This window comes from Eurosta solidaginis, unplaced genomic scaffold (assembly GCF_040869045.1).
Source record: "Eurosta solidaginis isolate ZX-2024a unplaced genomic scaffold, ASM4086904v1 ctg00001022.1, whole genome shotgun sequence".
In the NCBI taxonomy this organism is placed as follows: Eukaryota; Metazoa; Arthropoda; class Insecta; order Diptera; family Tephritidae; genus Eurosta; species Eurosta solidaginis.
In genome coordinates, this window is record NW_027136916.1 from 231,184 (window position 1) to 252,516 (window position 21,333).

General features: G+C 34.7%; 1 pseudogene; it reads left to right on the plus strand.

Moving 5' to 3' along the window:
• LOC137235796 (uncharacterized) overlaps positions 1–21,333 on the plus strand; it is a 601,114-nt pseudogene that overhangs the window by 172,119 nt on the left and 407,662 nt on the right.

Sequence of the window (21,333 nt, forward strand, 5' to 3'; positions counted from 1 at the left end):
TAAATTTTATTAAAATTTGTTTATTTTATTTTATTTATTTATTTTTTTTTTTTGTTTTTGTTTTTGTTTGCTGAAAGTTGTCTTTGAAAAAATTTGTTATCAACCTTAATATAAAATTTTTGGTAAAAAAGGTACTATATTTTCATAATTTTTTTTTTTTTCAAATTTAAGAAATGCATTCTTTACACACAGGTCTTAAGGTTAGCATGTGTGAGCTTATTGCACGTATATACGTGTTCATGTAAAATAGCACGGCTCAACAAATAGCACGGCTCAACTCATAACTCTTTCGGCTTTGAAGTTAAACAAAAGAAATTTTTTTTAAATGCAGAAAAAATGAAATTGCCTCAAACTAAACAGGTCAAACCAGAGACAAAAAAGTTCATGTTTTAGCAAATTTAGCAGCTGATGCAATGGCAAGTAAAGCACTATGAGTTAGCACGTATGTATGTATGTACTACATATGTGTGCATGTATCAGCACAGTTATGCCCGTTTCTGCACTAATACTCATATAATGCCCACCTAATGCAACCCAAGAGGGGAATATATTTTCTTTACCAATTTTCTAAAAACCTACACTTACTTTGTGTTTTTGGCGCAATCAAACTCAACGGCAATGAGCCACCACTTTGTAGTAATCCTTTGTTAGAAAAAACAGGCCACAAATTGCACAAAATCTTGTAGACAAAAAATACTACACATTCTCACAAGGCAACATATTAAGAAATATGCTGGCATATGAGTGTGAGATTGTTTTTGTATATGCCTATTGTTCTTTTGCTAGACATCTACATTTAGTGGCACAAAGCCATACCAAAAGCGCGCACATTTTTGTGTTGGATACCAGAACCACCAACAAAATATTTTGAAACATTGAAAAAGTTATTGTATTCTTTTCTTGCCTTCACATTATTTTTTTAAAATTTTCGTGGAAAAACTTTCGTAGTTTCAAATGTCAAGCCTAAGAAAAAAATATGGCGTTCACTTTAGTCTCATATATTGGTTAATCCTTTGCACCCGCGATCATGCTGTGCAACTGAAGCAGGCAAACTCGTAAAGTGGTACACTACGTTCCTTTGTGATGCAGTTGTATTTGTGCGAATATAACAGCTTTGATAACGATCTGAGTAGCCTATGTGGAAGCTAAGAAGTCATACAGTTATGAAAAAGCGAGACCAAAAGAAGCGGAAATATCTATTGTGGCGAATATTAGCATCACTATGCTGTTAGTAAATAATAACTGTCAGTAAATATAAGGGCAATGAAGAATATTCCACACACATAGCCAGCAGCTTGAAGTGAAGAGATATCTCACATACACACATGTAGTCATTAGCTAAGAGCTGAAGTTGTTACTCACACATATACACGCACATGGCTAAAAAAAAAACAAGAATGCGGTACAACTGTCCATGTTCGTGAAAATTCTAGACCGTAGGAGAAATATACGAACGAGGCAACAGAGAGTATAAAAGCAGCGCACGCTGAGGAATAACTGATCAGTGTTATTGAGACACGCTTTTGTGAAGTTCTTGATAGTGAAGTATAATTTTACTACTCCCCAAGAGTGTAAATAAAGACCATTTTACAACACTGAATATTGGAGTTATTTATTAGACAGTTCTCGACAGTTCGAACGTTAGCAGAAGGTGCATAATTATCGGAACTCCCCAAAACTCGTTACACTATAGTGAAATATTTCGCTTAGAAACTCAGATACTGGTTAGCATAGGAAGAGTTCAGGCAGGATGTAAGGTTTTCGCTGCACTGTTATTTTAAGGCGGTCTCTTTTCCCATCTGGGCTTGAATTCAGACATCGCGAAGTATCAAGTAATAACTAAGCTCATATCGAATAAGCAAAGTGCTTCAGCATATATTCAAGTATTTCACTTTTCGACTCACTTGGTAGGCGCAGTCGTATGACCATAAGGCATCAATTCGCTAACGAGAATAAAGATCGACAGTTTTACACAAAACAAAAATGTAATGCCGAGGGGCGAGCCCTCTTAGAAAAATTGTATTCTAATTGAAACACCTTATTTCTGAAATTTTGATGTTGCTTTGAACGGGACGTGAACCCAGGATCTTGGGTGAGGTAGGCGGAGCACGCTACAATTGTGGCCGACTGTCTTCCTCAAAGAAATTAATAACTTACGTTTTCCTGCCCCAATTTTGAACTGGATGTATGTCGGCTTTTTGGTATATTCACACACAACACAATCCTATTGAAAGGAACCAACGCCTTTACTGTGACTTCTTTATGGTCCAACATAGCTGAAACTACTAGTTTCCTGTGACTTCCTTTAGAAGACTTAGATGAAAACTCTTTGTGTAGTCAAGCCTCTTTCAATGTTACAATAACAACGCAATAGACGGACAGAAATAAGACTGCGTTGCTAAATTCTGTCGACGAGGACAAGGACAACTTTGATGAAAAACTATAAAAGACATACGAGCTCTGCATGACATTAAAACAAGCTTTCCAACTTTACATTAATAATGGAAAGCTGGGTCATTGTTGGGAAAGTTCAGTTTCCTCGAATTAACGTCCACTTACTATGGGAGTAGAATCCGTCTGCTACGGGAACCTGTGACTCTACTAGTGGTGATGACAAGTAAGCTGGCTGGTTGCTGGTGTGGGCGAATTGTGGCCAATCGGGAAGGCACAGTGTAACCCTATTTAACAATTCCAAGGAAAATGTACATTTGTTACCTTTGGCTAGGAAAGGGTCCGATTTGGAAATAAGTGAGGTGGACAGACCGTCCGACCACCGCTGAGTTATCTCCTAGGGAGAATCGAGGAATATGAGAACAGGACAACGGAATTGCTATGGACCAAAGGGGTTGACTGCGAAGTCTCAAGATCCTTATGGCCATGCTTGATAGGAATGGCACCAGCTTCCTTCCCAAACTGAACAAATCTGCGATAAAGGTACTTACGGGTGTCATCACAGGTCATTGTGCAATCGCACCAATGCTCCGACGGTAGGGAATGCCAACAAGCTCCCTCTACAGAAGTTGTCAGGATGAGAAGGAAGAGGAGTCGATCTACCCCTTTCTTTGCCGATGTCCGGCGCTTCAAAGAAGAAGGCTCAGCTTTTTGGGCTCACGGTTCTTCGAACGCCTGGCAGAGGTTGGGAAGGTGGACGTCTCGCTTCTTCTTGGGTTCATCAGGGAAAGTAAGTGGTTCGTTGAGGACCACTATGAGGTAATGGGGTTAAACGAATGTGCCCCCACCCTGCACTTATAGAGGGCACTGACAATGGACAAAAATGTGTTCGAGTGGAAGTGTGGGTAATACCCACGCACGTCCTCTTAACTTTACCTAACCTACCTTTGTTCCAGTGGTTACAACGGTTTCAACTAACAAAACATCCTCAATCCCTCATGGGTTATCACCAAACAATGAACGAACAGATACTAGCAAAAACAGAAAATATGGTGCATTAGTACTTGCTATCTTTACCATTGAGGTAAGGAACGTCCCGAAGAAGTTTTAATTCACAAAAACACAGAAAAACTGAATGGCAAAACACTAAAAAACATTTTTTTTATTGATGTTACATAGTTTTTTTTACCTGCCAGGTGGACTGAACTGGCTTTTCTCTCAGCCCTGAATTAATAAAAACTTGTATTTACTAGAAGGGAACCTAAGTCCGTATATTATGCTAATGAAAGATGCCGCTCCGGCTAAGTAAGTGTTTCTGTCGGCAGAGGGCGACCCTCACTCCGCTGGAAGGAGCAGGTGGAAAACGATTTAAACTCCCTTAGTGTGAGCAATTGGCGCCGGTTGGCAGAGAAAAGAAGCGACTGGCGTGCCTTGTTGGACGGCCATAGCCGTTTAAACGGTTAAATGCCAATTAAGTAAGTAAGTAGAACCTAAGTCCTGAATATATACTCTCAGCCCTGATATATTGCATGGCGCCATGCCTCCTTCGTCCTCTTGCATGTACATATGTATTCAAATGTATATGTATTGAGGATAAAATGTGTTATTTCTCCAATTGCTGTGCATGATATTACTGCCAAAAAACAACAAAAAAAAATTGCAGAAAGATTTAAATTTCTATTTGGCAAGCGCAAAAACTAAGCAAACGAAGATGTGCTATAGCCGCTTCTTCCGTGTTCCCGCTGGTGCCAGATAGCAAATTGAACACCCAGCAAGTATTACATAGGCATTGCTAGAATCCAACACATTTGTATGTATGTATATTTTTACATATATACATATATGAGCTCCCCTGTGTCGACTCGCAAGCCTACCGATATGCCCCATAAAGTATTATTGTGTACAGATAGATGCTAACCTTTTGCCTACTGAAAAATTAATTTTAGATTTTAGGCGAATGCCTCGATTGCATATTGATTTTATAATATACGGCGGTTACTTAGGTTCTACTAAATTGTGTAATAGTTTTTGCCATGGACGTAGGCGTAGACTTAGACGTAGACCTAGAAGTAGACGAAGACGTGGATATAGACGTAGACCTAGAAGTAGACCAAGAAGTAGACGAAGACGGGGACGTAGCCTTAGACTTAGGCGAAGACATATACGTAGACGTAGATGTAGACTTAGGCGGAAACGTAGACGTAATCAAAAATTAGGCGTGAGCGTAGTCAACGACTTCGACTCCTTACTTCCCCAGCTCCAACTTCGATTATGAACTGCAGTTCGCCCATAAATTAAACTTGAACTGCCAACAAAAACTCGTTCTCAAATTCAGTTCTAAATTTGGCTTGACCTTGCTTTCAGCTTCGATATTTCTCCCCACTTTCGACTTGCGATTCAGAATTGCCTTAGTAATTTAATACAACCTATCAACTTAAAACTGGGCTTTTCATATCGATGTTGACCCTTCCTTGGACTTCAGTGGTGACTTCATCTTCAAAATCCAGATCGAACTCTAACTCGGCCAGCAAGTTAGCCTTAATTTTTACTTGCCGTGTATCTTAAAAGTGACCTAGCACTTAACGATTTCTTCTGTTATGCTAACTTTAATTTCCTATTTTTTCGTTAATGTAGAGCTTAGCCACTTCCTCCGACCACGGATACGAGCTCTTACTTCAGTTTTATTGAAATTTTCTATTTCAAATTTAAATGAAACTTTGACTCCTTCCTCGTCTTCAATTTTGAACTTTTGGGGCTTCGATAGGCTTTAGGTGGTTTTCTTAAACTCAACTAAGGTTTTCTTATGGCTATCATTGCCGGATTGCGTAGGTGTAGTATTGAAATTCTGTAAGGAATCCTATAAAATATGTAATCTAGCCGTAGTGAGTAGTTTTGGTAAGCTGTTTGGTGTAATACAGAATTTAAGCGTAAGTTCAGTCACTACACAACCGGAACCAAAACGGGGAACACGGAACTGAAATCGAAACAAAATCCGAAACAGAAATTGGAGCCAAAACCGAAACCGTATTGGAACGGAACCAAGAACCGTATCCGAAAGCGAAACCCAAACCAGAGCCGGGACCTGGAACCCAAATCCGAATCGAAACCGTGACCGAAACCGGCCAGTGAGGTATGCAAGTGTGAAGGGTGTGTTATCGATAATAATCGTTTTCGACGAGTTACAGGTTTGTTATCAGCGTTTTATCGACGAGGTATCAATTTGATAACGAATTGCTATAAATTTGTTATCGGTAACCATCGATGAGCAATCAGTTTAGCATTGAAAAATATCGATTTTTGATTACAAATTTATGAATTTGCTATAGAAAAGCAATGAATTTCTTTCAGATCTGTTATCGAAATATTATCGAGTTTTTTCCAGAGTGTTACCGATTTGTTATCAGCAAGTTATCGATTTGTAATCGGCATAATATCGATTTCTTATCGACGAGTCATCGGTATGTTATCGTTGTGTTCTTGACCTATACATTCGTACATAGACACATGTTTGCACATCGATTTTCACGAGTACTTGATACTCACGCCTTTTTATACTCAGCTGAGCAGAGCTCACAGAGTATATTCATTTTGCTGGCATAACGTAACCCGTACCACGCAACGGCATAAACTAATAGAAACAGATATAGACTTCTGTATATCAAAATGATCTGGGCGAAAAAAGAAATTCATTTAGCCATGTCCGTCCTTCCTCCGTCTTTCCGTAAACACGATAACTTGAGCAAATTTTGAGGTATCTTAATGAAATTTGGTATGTAAGTTCCTGGGCACTCATTTCAGATCGGTATTTAAAATGAACGAAATCGGACTTAACCCAAAAAGTGAGATAATTCATTACCAAAGACGGATAAAGCAATGAAACTTGGTAGGTGGTTTGAACTTATGACGCAGAATAGAAAATTAGTAAAATTTTGTACCATTGGCGTGGCACCGCCCACTTTTAAAAGAAGGTAATTTTGGAGTTTTGCAAGCTGTAATTTGGCAGTCGTTAAAGATATCATGATGAAATTTGGCAGGAACGTTACTCCTATTACTATATATGTGTTCCAAATAAAAATTGACAAAATCGGATGACGAACTCGCACACTTAAAAAAAAATGAAAAGTAAAATTTTAACAAAAAATTGAATACCTTTACAGTATAGGAGTAAATTATGTCAACATTCAACTCAAACATTTATCTCCAAAGTTCTCAGCTGAGTATGTAATGTTCGGTTACAGCCGAACTTAGTCTTCCTTACTTGTTTTTTTTTTTGTTTGTTTGCTAACTCTGACTGCAATAAATTTTTCCGTCGAGAACCGCGAACCAGAGAGTGAAAGTTTCATTTTACAGAACAATTGCAACATTTATTTCAAATTTTCACCACATGCGTCGTTTAATCTTCATAAAATTTACTTTCCTACATTTGACAGGATTTTCTTATTGGCCGCCACAACGTGACTGTAAACAAAGTCTTTTGAGTTAAACGTCTAAAATATCACTCAAGAGACTGTCTGCCCGATGCAATTTTATAAAATTTTCTCATCAATTACTCTACAACATAACTTGTTTTGAACTTCATGGTAATTCTAGAGCTCAGCTCTAATACCAATAGAAATATCAAATCGTGCACATATATGTAAAATATATAATGTATACATTTCAAATATTTTCTTTATTTCCATGTGTAGGTGTAAATGTGAGTTGTGTGTACTTGTTTGCGCAAAGTCTGCTATTGCATATTATTTTCCAACCGCAATGTCAGCAATTTATCATTTTTGTACAACGTCTCAGCATTGATGCCACACTACCGCTCAAGCGCCTCATAAACTCATACATATGAACAATTATAGATTGCGCAGTGCTACTTAAAATATAGCATATCTTGAGGTGCTTAGAAATGCGATCTACCCAAGAAAATAAACAAACAAATAAAGAGTAAGAAAGGAAAGCTGGCATATGTGGTGATTAAGTTTACTATTTACTCATCTGCAACATTTACTCATAACTAAGTGTACTATACCGTTGCTTATTCATTTTAATCGCGTACACGTCGTGCTCTTTAAATACCAACACATGTGCCCATTGCACAAATGCAAAAAAGTATCAAGATTATAGACACATAGCTGCAGAACTGTTGGTTGCGAGTTATCTCAAGAAAATTTTACCCATGAGAAAAAAAAACGTGAGTATCAAGTACTTATGCAGTTGTATATGTAAGCATACAGTTATACATCTGTGAAGCCAATTTTTTTTAGCTAGGCCCGCCTAGGGTTGAGGCAAAACCGGTAGAGCTAACTTTACCAGAAACAAAAAGTTTAGGGCTTTTTGAGTAGATCTTTTTCGGCTTCGCATTGGTAACAACCGATATCGACAAGTTATTGTTTTATTGTCAGTTTATTATCAATAGCGAATTATTATCGTCGAGTTTCCTATTTATTGTCAGCTTGCTATCGATAAGTTAACAGCCTGTCATCGTCTTATTAAGTTTCGACAACACTTCAATGAGAAATTGATAACCACTCCATAACAAATCGATAACGTATTGATAACATATAAATTATTTTTGATGATAAATCTAAACCTCTTTTTATACTCAGTTGAGCAGAGCTCACAGAGTATATTAAGTTTGATTGGATAACCGTTGGTTGTACATATATAAAGGAATCGAGATAGATATAGACTTCCATATATCAAAATAATCAGGATCGAAAAATAATTTGATTGAGCCATGTTCGCCCGTCCGTCCGTCCGCCGTTAACACGATAACTTGAGTAATTTTTGAGGTATATTGATGAAATTTGGTGTGTAGGTTCCTGAGCACTCATCTCAGATCGCTATTTAAAATGAACGATATCGGACCATAACCACGCCCACTTTTTCGATATCGAAAATTTCGAAAAACCGAAAAAGTGCGATAATTCATTACAAAAGACAGATAAAGCGACGAAACTTGGTAGATAGGTTGAACTTATGACGCAGAATAGAAAACTAGTAAAATTTTGGACAATGGGCGTGGCACCGCCCACTTTTAAAAGAAGGTAATTTAAAAATTTTGCAAGCTGTAATTTGGCAGTCGTTGAAGATATCATGATGAAATTTGGCAGGAACGTTACTCCTATTACTATATGTACGCTTAATAAAAATTAGCAAAATCGCAGAAGGACCACGCCCACTTTAAAAAAAAATTTTTTTTTAAGTAAAATTTTAACAAAAATTTAATATCTTTACAGTATATAAGTAAATTATGTCAACATTCAACTCGAGTAATGATATGGTGCAACAAAATACAAAAATAAAAGAAAATTTCAAAATGGGCGTGGCTCCGCTCTTTTTCATTTAATTTTTCTAGGATACTTTTAACGCCATAAGTCGAAAAAAATTAACCAATCCTTTTGAAATTTGGTGGGGGCATAGATTTTATGACGCTTACTGTTTTCTGTGAAAATGGGCGAAATCGGTTGATGCCTCGCCCAGTTTTTATACACAGTCGTTCGTCTGTCCTTCCGCATGGCGGTTAACATGATAACTTGAGCAAAAATCGACATATCTTTAATGAACTTAGTTCACGTGCTTACTTGAACTCACTTTATCTTGGTATGAAAAATGAACGAAATCCGACTACGCCCACTTTTTCGATATCGAAAATTACGAAAAATTAAAAAAATGCCATAATTCTATACCAAATGTGAAAAAAGGGATGAAACATGGTAAGGTAATTGGATTGTTTTATTGACGCGAAATATAACTTTAGAAAAAACTTTATAAAATGGTTGTAACACCTACCATATTAAGTAGAAGTAAATGAAAAAGTTCTGCAGGGCGAAATAAAAACCCTTAAAATCTTGGCAGATATTACATATATAAATAAATTAGCGGTATCCAACAGATGATGTTCTGGGTCACCCTGGTCCACATTTTGGTCGATATCTGGAAAACGCCTTCACATATACAACTACCACCACTCCCTTTTAAAACTCTGATTAATACCTTTAATTTGATACCCATATCGTACAAACGCATTCCAGAGTCACCCCTGGTCCACCTTTATGGCGATATCTCGAAAAGGCGACCACCTATACAACAACCACCACTACCTTTTAAAACCCTCATTAATACCTTTAATTTGATACCCAGATCGTACAAACACATTCTAGAGTCACCGCTGGTCCACTTTTATGACGATATTTCGAAACGGCATCCACCTATAGAACTAAGGCCCACTCCCTTTTAAAATACTCATTAACACCACTCGTTTGATACCCATATCGTACAAACGCATTCTAGAGCCACCCCTGGTCCACCTTTATGGCTATATCCCTAAATGGCGTCCACCTATAGAACTATGGCCCACTCCCTCATAAAATACTCATTAGTGCCTTTCATTTGATACACATGTCATATAAGCACATTCCAGGGTTTCCCTCGGTTCATTTTCCTACATGGTTATTTTCCCTTATGTTGTCACCATAGCTCTCAACTGAGTATGTAATGTTCGGTTACACCCGAACTTAACTTTCCTTACTTGTTTAATTTTCTTTTATGCTGTTTTATTTTATTTTATTATTATTTTTTATTTACTTTATTTTATTTTATTTAAATTTCCTTATTTTGTTTTATTTTATTGTATTTTATTTTATCTTATTTTTATTTTTTATTTTTTTTTTACTTTATTTTATTTTATATTATTTTATTTTTTGTTTTTTGCTTTATTTTCCTTTGTTTATTTTATTTTATTGTATTTTATTTTACTTTATTTAATTTATTTTTATTTTATTTTATTTTGTTTTAATTTTTTATTTTATTTTAATTTATTTTTTATCTTATTTTATTTTATTTTATTATAATTTATTATTTTATATTACATATTGTATTTTATTTTCCTATACTTTAATTTATTTTATTTGATTTTTTATTTAAATTTATTTTATTTTATTTTATTTTATTTTGTTTTATTGTATTGTATTCTATTTTATTTTATTTTATTCTATTTTATTTTATTTTATTTTATTTTATTTAATTTTATTTTTTATTTTTATTTATTTAATTTTATATTTTATTTTATATAAATTTATTTTATTTTAATTTGTTTTATTTTTTTTATTTTATTTTATTGTATTTTATTTTATTGTTTATCTTAATTTATTTAATTTAATTTAATTTTATTTTTTTTATTTTATTTTATTTCATTTCATTTCATTTTATTTAATTAATTTAATTTAATTTTTTTAAATTTATTTTATTTTATTTTATTATATTTTATTTTATTTTATTGTATTGTATTGCCAATACCCCACACTACGCCTACGCTCAATAAATTAGAGATACCAATACCAAACGTCTGCATTTCAATACCATACCACATACCATTTACAAATACTACGCTTCCGCTTACACCTTACGCTTATATTAAGGATTCCTTATTGACGTGAGTCAATATGTTTCCACATCAAAAGAGGAGAGAGAGAGAACTATATTTATGGATGGCGATGTAAAACATAAGGGTGTGGTTGGGCCGCTATTCTCCTTAGCTGTTGCTCGCGCCCAACGGCGCCTTCTGCTCCTAGGGATGGGGACAACTACAAATATCATGAACAAGCAAAAACTGGGGCATCGTTAGACACCACTTCTTTCGAAGTCCTTTCCCATAATTGGTTAAAGCAACACAATTATTCTGTGAAGCCACTAAAGGAGGTTGTCTTGTTTCGTTCGCATAGTCACGAAGAAATCATCTCTACAGTACAAAAAGATGACGGAACCTTTTTCATCTTCCTTTGTTATAAACAAATTTTTACTTGGAGAAGTTTTAGTAGAGAAGAAAAAATGTTTAGCCAACAGGCAATATAATTCATGTCATTGCTCATCTTATACATCACATTGCAGCTGTCTGCCAAGTGTAAAACTTGCTATTAACAAAATTTTAAATATGTGTGAGTTAAGACAGCATGTACGTATATATCCTTTTGGCATTGTGCAATGAATGAGTAAAAATCAGCAGTGAAAAATCACAAAATGAGCTTAAGTTCATTAAAAATGCATTCATCTGCATGAATGTGTGGCAACTAGAGTGATATTTAAGGGGGAAAGACAGTTGCCCAGCAGAAAATTTTCATATATCTTAATGTTGTTTTTCTTACATAACTTCCACCGAATGCCAGAATTATATAGACCTTGCAAATTTCTGTAGAAGCAATACTGCAAATCCACAGAGCGAATTAACTTTATAGTACGGTATTCAGATCATAGGAATTTATATAAGAGAGTATCCGGTTCTGGTCAGAAAGTCGTCTTACGATGTGCTGTTAAAGCTACATGGTCGTCTGCGGAAAAACGAAGTTGTAGTACTTCATCTCAGACCCCCAACCATTCAGAAATATGGAATTAAAGGAAGGTACCTTGTTGCTGGTACTTAAACAATAGTTTCATGTGACAGATAAAAACAGATTCCATAAAGTTATATAGCTTTACAGACCATGACAAAGTACATAAGTATAGAAATATTCAGGCATGCCACCTGTAAAATGCCTAAAAATCATGATCTATTCGCTGGGCTACCCAAGGACATATACGCAGGCATGGGTTTCTACTCATCTCCTCCCGAAAAATTAAATTAATTATAAATTTTAAAAAAGTACAAGAATCTCTTAATACTCCAATGCTAATGTTCCCGCTCGGGCGCCACAACTAAGCCAACAACAATTACCTCATCGCCATAAGCCTGTTCTTCCACGTCTGCGTGACAATGTATCCCTGTGACAAAAAATGGTGGGGTTTCTCCTGCAAATCAACAACACTTTGGAATCACAGATTTCGTAGTAGGACACATCCATATTATAGTGAAAACTGTATATGTAAATGTGATAGAAATTTACGGTTACTATATACCCACATACGTATTCTGGCAATACAAATTACTGTGTGTCAGTGTCTTAGCGCATGAATAATTACACTTTTTTTTGTATTTGACAAGTAAAATATGGGAAATATATGCCATTTGAAGCACAATGTAAAGAAACAAAATAGTTCTGTAGGCAAGTAAACTCTTGAAATGATTTGATTGCAGCTGAAGTGAAAAAAGGAAGAATAAGAGCAATCCAAAAAAATTAACGGAAAATAGAAACTGAAGATATACAGCAAGGGCAGCAAGGACGTGAACCTGTTCTATAGCCGAGGGTGATGTGAGAGCGATTAAAATTTTTATAAAATGCTGTGTATATTTTAAGAGGATTCTAATTTTTCTTTTTAAATAACACGAAATTGATACATAGAAAATTTAATATGAGGCAAAAAAGGATGCCGAAACGAATTTAATACTTAACTATTGCATATCTTTAGGCTTTTGATTCATTAAGTAGATATGTGTAGCGTTAATACAAAATTGATCGCACGGAAAGAAATTGCACACTTTTAGAAAAAAAAACTCTTTTAAAGTAGAACACTTTGAGGTGACTGACAAAAATTTTTGTTTGGTTTTATCCTTTTTTATTGCATTTGCGTTTCAACGATATATCTTTTGAGCAAATGCATATCTAATCATCACGAACTGATGGTGACTGAGGAAAAAAAAGTGCCTGCTATCACCAAGCAAATATTCAACGCATTTGCATCTTGGCGACCACGTTACCGTTGTAACCATAATTTCGAAATAGTAAAGGTCAATTCAAAAATCCAACGAAGTATCACACTTGCCAACAAATTTGACTTTGGACTGAGTAGGCAGTTTAAAAGTAAAGTCTTCTTTAGGCAAATGAAGACTATGCGCTACAAGTCACTCATCGTACCCTGATCCTGATGTACGGTGCAGAAGCATGGCACATGACAGCATCACATGAGTCGGTCCTGCGATTGTTCGAAAAAAGGTCCTCGTAAGATTTGTGGGTCCCTACGCGTCGGCAACGGCGAGTACCGGAAAAGATTCAAAAGGCGACCACCACTCCACTCGAAGAACGAGGTATAAAAACGTTTGATTCTTTGTTGCTACGAATTGGCGTCAGTTTGCACAACGAAAAAGCGACTGGCGCACCTTGTTAGATAGCTTTAGCCATTTAAATGGCTAAGCGTAAATTAATTTAGCAAGTAATATAAAATATTGCATACCTTTAGGCGCTTACATTTTTTTATATTAGTAAATATATAAAGAAACGTATTTCAAAGTTGCTTTAAAAATGAAAAGATAAAAACAAATTTCCATTTCATTTGAAAATAGCTTCAAAATTCAAGCACAAATGAAAATTGCATACTTTCAGGTGCTTATCAAATATTCATAGATATTTTATTTCATTAAAAGTGTGTGTAAATAAAAATGTCGCATGTTAGAAACTACACAAAATTGCCGCAAATTTAAAATTCCAACAAAAAAAAACTTTTCAAATTACATATTTGAAAAATTAGTTGTGGCTTAGGCGTATGCATAATATAAGACAGCAGCCATGTAATATGAGCAGACAAAAAATAAGTTTAGAACGAAATCAAATTTTTTTATGAACAAATCTAAGAGGTTATTGCTGCACCAAAATTTAGACTGCATACCTTTAGGCAGTAGGTGATCTAGTTGCTAAGCAATCTGATAAAACAAAGCTAATGATATTTAAAAATTTTACCTAATTTGTTAAAACAACTGATGTGCAAATTATAGCATAAGTTTAGGCAATAAAATATTGCAAAAGCATCATGATTGCTGCGAAATTGTGTGCGAAGAGTTGGATAAGGAATTTTACACGTAAAATAGTTGAAGGAGAAAAGTAAGCGTCTTCTTAAGGTGTCTAACATGCTGTGAGTTTTTTGTTTATTTTTGAGGTATACTTTTAAGCTGTTAACAAAAGTGCAAAATCATTATCACTTCTTTGCTCGGAGAGATTTTGAAGTTAGGTAAATGGTGCGTGCACGCTAAGCAAGCTTAAACGGTTGGAAAGTTAGAAGAAGGATACTAGATTTAAAATGTGATGAGAAAAAAATGGACACAGAAAAGGATTGTATATTTGCTTATTCATAGATTTTATTTTTAGTATCGAAAAATGTAATAATCTATATAGTGTCTTTAGTTAAGACGTAGATTTAGAAGTTTTATAATTTAACGCCTAAAAATGTACGTGCTTTTTACAAATTTGTGTGGTCGGCTCACAAAGTTGAAATGAAATAAACGAACAGTAACATGTATTATCTTGTAGTTTATCTTTCGCTATTGTGAGCCTAAAATTCTGCAGAAATTTTTCTAAGCACTCACTTTGACTTACATAAAAATAAAACCTGATAACTAAATATATAAATGTTGTTTGTGTAGTTAAGCTGCCTGTTAAATATGAGACTTAAATCTGTCAAGATAAAACTTTGTGTCAAAAAGTCAACTTTTCAGGTCGTAAAATGTATAAGCCTTAAAGTATGCCTCAAAATGTAAGAAAAAATTTTCCGCTTAACTATGTGGCATTAAAATTGATTCATATAACGAATAATACAACTTGAATTTATTTTCAACTCAATTAAATAAATTAAAAATATCTATTTGCAAAAAACAAGTCCTCTGTATATTAGCTTATTACTAATCGAGTTGCTAATTGAAGTGGAACTTTCGCCTAAAAGCATGCCAGCTCTTCATATAACATACAAATTTGCTGATAAATAAATTCTAAATAATCTTAGGCGTTTTTAAGGTGGGTAAGAGCTTGCAGTGTCTGTAAAAATATGAAACTGGTCACCTCAAGAAATATCTTCTTAGGTGGAAGAAATGTCCAAAAATAACGCCTTATTTCACTCAAATTTTAAATACGTAGAGAAAACTAAGTTAAGTTTTTTAATTCTCAATTTTGGTTAAATTTTGGGATTTCCTGTCAAAAATAACTTCCTAAAATCCAAAATAATATATATATATATATATATGTAAATCCTGTATGCAAATAGTCCTTAAATAAAATTACCAATTTTCCTGCACATGAAAAATTTATATATAATTTTATAGTTTTTTTTAACTTCTTAAGAGATGAAAACAAATTTTAGTATGCCAGAAGGTATAAAAACACAATTCGATGCTTTTTTTGTAAATTTACTCGGAGCTTTTAAAATTTTCAGCAAATATAGAATTTCGTTTTTATTTTATTTATTTGATTGCCATGTCAATATACCAGAGTATTTGGCCCAAAAAATTTTGATATTAAGTGCCAAAAGTTAGTATAAAGTTAAGGTGTTTTATGACCTGGCATGTAGGCTTTTCCCTAAAAGATGTCTTTTTCAAGCTATTTCCAGTACTATTACTTACTATAACTAAATGCCTTATATGTAAAAACAATTTAATTTACTAAGCTTTAAAATATTCAACAAAATTATTTACCAGTCTATTTTAAGTTTGTTTGCTTCATTAGATTTATGTCCATCTAATATGCCTAAAAGAATGCAACTTATTTCAGAAATCGTTTACAAATATATGTATATCAAAACAAACTGTCATTCTTATCACTTTCAATTAAATTTTTAAATTATATATCTATACAACAAATTTTTAACGCCACAAGGATAGGTTTGCTGCGCGCCTAAAAGTAGACCTTTTTTTAGCATAGCAACACTCGAGTTATTTTATTTTTAATAATTTAGTTTCAGTTTATTATTATTTTTAAAATAAGAAACATACTCGCATATTAATTTAATACATAAATCCTAAAAATATCCAGCACATTCTTTCTTTCTTGAATAAAATAAATATAGCACGGAAACGATCTGGTTTTTCAAAACAATATTTTATAAAATAAAATCCATTGCCGCCTAAAAGCATGCGATTCATAAATTTTATTTATAAAACAGGAAATAGTTTGTCAATCAAATCAATTAATATTTACCATTAATATTGTAACGAATTTACTGAAATTACGCTTATTCTGCTATTATTATTATTATTCTTCTAACGTTCGAATCACTAAACTCTTGAATAAATAACTCCAATATTGAGTAATGCAAACAATGGTCTTTATTAGACTACTTGAAAATAACACTTATACTTCGCAACTGATAGCTTGCTTAAATCAAACTTATTGGTCGTGCCTCAAATGTTGCGCTTTTATACTGTTTGGTTTCCTCGTTGCATATTTCTAGGCTTTTTTATTTCTATAATTTACTAGCTAGTTACCAGCTATAAAATCACCACCTATAACTAAGTTTATTGCTTCTCATATGCGCGTATATATGTGAGTGATACTTTCAGAAATTATTGCCTACTTTTGGGAGTATTTCAGATATATGCATGTGTTTGTGCGTTGCTCTCCGCTGCTTGTATGTACATATGTATAGACATAATGATTGATTTATTGATGTGCATACAAGCCACTGCTTAGTATTGGCTTAGAGATGATAGTATCCCTTAGTGTTGCTAATATTCGTCACACGGCCCTCCATCTAAATCTGATCGTCCCGATCAGATAAATCTCTCGATCTAAACTCTGCCCCTCTCGATCTAAACGCTGCCAGCCTTTCAAATGAACCACTTTGATTTTGGTTCTTGGTTTGTCAATGGTTTGTATGCGTTACACTACATCGTTGATCCGTTTTACAACTTTGTATGGGCCTTATTGATGTGAATACAAGTCACTCCTTTGTATTGGCTTAGAGATGATCGTATCCCTTTGTGTTGCTAATATTCGTCACAATATTTTCAAATTCGGTTGCGATTTCGACAAATTGCTGCATGCCTCAAAAAAATATTATGTTCAACACCTAAAAGTAGGTCAATATTTTCTATCACACCCTTTTGTGTTTTATTTTGCATCACAAAGTTTTAATTAAAACGTGATACATAAGTTTCGAATTTTATTTACCATTTTGTTTACAAATTTTCAATAATCCCTCCTAGTTATAAATAAATTCCTTTTCCAATTAAAAAATGAGTCCACCTGCTTGTATAAGCAGCTTAAAATATAATGGCATCTCTTTGGAGAACCTCCCCCATTGAGACTCTTAATTATCTATATACTTACAGTTTATCATGAGCTCGTTGAGGTGTTTTATGCCACTACCAAAAAATTTCTAAAAGCAAAAAGCAGCAGGTAAACTAAAGTTTCACAAAACAAAAACAAAATCAGTATCAGCAACAACAAAAGTAGCACCAACAATAGCACAAACAACATGAACCGAATTACAGCAAAACACTAAAGTTTAACATTTTCCAAAAACTTAGTTCAAACAAAAATCCAAATACAAAGTTGAACGTAATGAAGTGTGAGTGCCATATAGCTTAGCACATTATTTTAGTTTATTTTTATTTTGGAGATATGGGCCAGTGGACAGGACGTTATCAACTGAGTTTCTGGATGGGTTGCGACACACATTTCGTCTTGCTATCTCATTTTAATTAAACTGTTAGACAAAAGAGTAAATTTAGGTAGAAAAAGAGCATTCAGTTGAAGTAAATTTAAAGTTAAACACCAGGTATGGTGGCAGTGAGTTTGGTCTGTGGCTATTGCGTTTGAAAAGTTTAGAAACAATTTTATACTGTATCGCATGGCTGAGATAAAATTTGTTTAACTTATTGTTATTATTTGGGTGACCGCATTGATTTGCACTTCATTTAGAGTTTTCTGTATAGGAAGTAAAAGTTTAAGTATTGAATATTTTCAGGCAGTTAAATTTATGGTGCAGGTGACAGCAGGCACTTTCGAATGTTAGACGACTATTTACGGCAGCAAGTGTGCAGAGGAAGTGAAAATGTACAAAAATATATTTGAGAAAGTTTTTGTAAAGAAACTTTAAGCAAATATGTGGGTCAGATGGCTTTCGTTAGCCTAAAAGTATGCAATATTTTATGTTTAAATATAAAGTTATCTGAAAAATTTGGATAATAGAAAAGGGGTGGATTACCACCCCAGCGGGTTATGGGGTCAGAATATTCCCGCGGTAGGTATGCCCGTCGTAAGAGGCGACTAAAATACCAAATTCAAGGGGCTGTGTAGCGCAACCCTTCAGGTTGCCAGCGCAATATATAGCTTCTCCAAACTCAATAGTCAACCTCACCTATCCGCGGCGAATCCTGTTTCACTAACAGACGAGGCTCTGGCGACCCCAAGCTCCTCATGGATCTTGGGGGTCTCGAGGGAGCTAATGGCCTGACGGTTTAATGTGGCCACATAAATCGTTCCCGAAATGGTCGGGCTAGCACCTTAATGGTGCTGTGGTACCGGAGTGTACCGGATCTGAATCCGGCAAAGGACCATTACATCGATAACTCTCCCCAAAGCCTTCGGGGAGCAACCTTATCGCTACAACTACAACAAAAGGTGTATTACCAGAAATCGAAGCTCATTTTACATAACTAACGCTATTTTAAACAATTCCTAATGACGTGGAGTCATGGTTTCAAGCCGCGCTAGAAGCAATATCCAATATACATCACAATAACTTATAAAAAAATCGCTCATGGCAGTGGTCCTGCATCCAATCCGGCTGTGCTCCTGCCATGAAAAGATTTTCATATAAATTTCACTGCCTTGCATATGCCGCTCGTATTCAGAATAGAACATAAAGGTCCTTTCCAGCTAATTTAAGAAAAAGTGTAAAGGTAGCACTGGGCAAAAGAAGCTTGGTATGCATTTTTTCATAGGTATATCAAGCCATTTTAAATGTATTTATTTTGTTCATATTTCTATAATATAAACACCGTAAAAGTATTCCACTCTTTTTATGTTTTCAAGGATGTTTTATTTTATCCTTTCTATTCATCTTGAAAATGCCTGCAGATCATATGCATTAGTTAAGTAAGCAAATGACTTTCGGAAAAGTTATTAGGCCAAGAGGTACGACCTTTGATAAGCACAAGCGAGGGCGAAAATGCCTTCTTTACTCCTGCGATATCAAGAGTCGATCCAAGTCCTGTTAGCTTAAGTTTACATTATTCACGCATACAAATTAAAGAAACGCTATGTGGACCCAACGAACTCACAGGTCCCCTTTTACATTGCCTAATAGATCTCAGCAGAATAGCCGACAAAACTAAGTGTTTCCTTGTTTTGCATGGACTATGACACCCACATCGCAGACCGTTATGGAACGTCCGTGAAAACTGAAATGTAAGTTCCGCGATTTTACCATCTTTCATAGTATGGAAGAGAGTAAAAATTTTGTATTCCTAACTGCTGTAGCATAGATCTGATCCGTCCGCCTAAAACCATATCATGAAATCTTGACGGCCAAAAGAAGGTAAGTTGAGGCTTGAGATATTAATTCTAGTGCTGATGAGCATTTAAAGCCAGAGGGTCATTTGGCTTCCGTGCACGGAAGACCCAAGAGTAGATATTCGTAACCATAGATGTTACCCGGACATCCTGAAAGTATGCTGCAAATTTTGTAAATGGTTTTATTTAGCTTGACTTGACAGGCAGGCCGCACGGCCGCATGCACGGCCGTTGTGAACGAATTTAAGTAACTTCCCGATAAGCTACAAGCTTGCAACTTGGAATATAGTTCAGAACCCCATGACAATGCAATAATAAGAAAAAAATCGCCGCTAGGTGGCGCAAGGATCGAGATATTCACAATAATCGTATTTGCGGTCCGATTTGGCTCATATTTGGAACACATAATGCATACAAGAATAGAAAGCGGCCTATGAAAAAAAATCGACGCTAGGTGGCGCAAGGATCGAGATATTCAAAAAATCGTATTTGTGGTCCGATTTTGCTCATATTTGGAACACATAATACATACAAGAATAGAAAGCGACCTAGGAAAAAAAATCGCAGCTGGGTGGCGCAAAGATTGAGATATTCAAAAAATCGTATTTGTTGCCCGATTTGGAACACATAATACATACATGAATATATGTCCGATTTGGCTCATATTTGGAACAAATATTACATACAGCCCGGTAGAGGAGGAAGAACAAGCATACGTGTCGCAGAGTTGAGTAAAGTCTTTGGAAGGATTATGTATTGAGGACTTAGATTGTAGCAAATTGTCAGGAAAGAGTCCTTGTAATAATGAGTCACTAAATGAACTAAATAGAATGAGAAATAATAGGCAATTAAATAAAGACTAAAAACTTTAAAATAAAATAATTTAAAAAAATGTTTAAGTTAAACGGTTTTATTGAAAACAATACTTACATGAAGTAATAATAATACTAAAAGCCAGAAATAATTAGGTAGGTCCTAGGTACTAGTCATCACACCCCTCATCAAAACAGGGCGTTGATCAAACAATTAAATAAAAGCGTTGGACGCGTCAAATTTCTATTGATAGTCATAAGTAAGACCAACTGAACCTTAATAAAGTTATGCTACGCCTCACATTTTTAGAAATTTCACGTGCCCAACGCTTTTATTTAATTGTCTGATCAATGCCCTAGATTGATGAGGAGTGTGATGACTAGTACCTAGGACCTACCTAATTATTTTCTAGCTTTTAGAATTATTATTACTTCATGTAAGTATTTTTTCAATAAAATCGTTTAACTTAAAAATTTTTTTAAATTATTTTAAAAACCCAAACCTAGGCAAACATAAAAATACATGCAAATACAAATTTTCTGTCTATCATTTAAACAGCTTGCACTATATGATTTTTAAATTTTTTGTGCATTTTGAAAATTGATAGCAAGTGCGTTGTGCCAAAAAGTATGCAATCGTTTTTATTACGGCAATATCCGTTCATTGAATACGCAATCACCATCATTAATTGACGTTTAGTTATCTAAGCGATTTTGGCTGTTTCACAAGTCACGCCAGCCCTGTTTCGCGATAACTGACACGAATTGGAAGCTCCATGGGAGGTGAAGTCTTCCTTCGCTTGCCTCTCTCAACTCTTCCTCTGCTTTCAAATTAATTAAAAACATATTAACTTGAATCAAGTAAAAGTCTGAAACAATTTGCTTACAGTAGTATTGATTTTCCGAAGACAAAGTTAGATAGGGAAAAAAAACTATACTTAAAAGTGCGCCCAAAAGTATATGCAAATCTAATCCAAATCTAGCTAAAT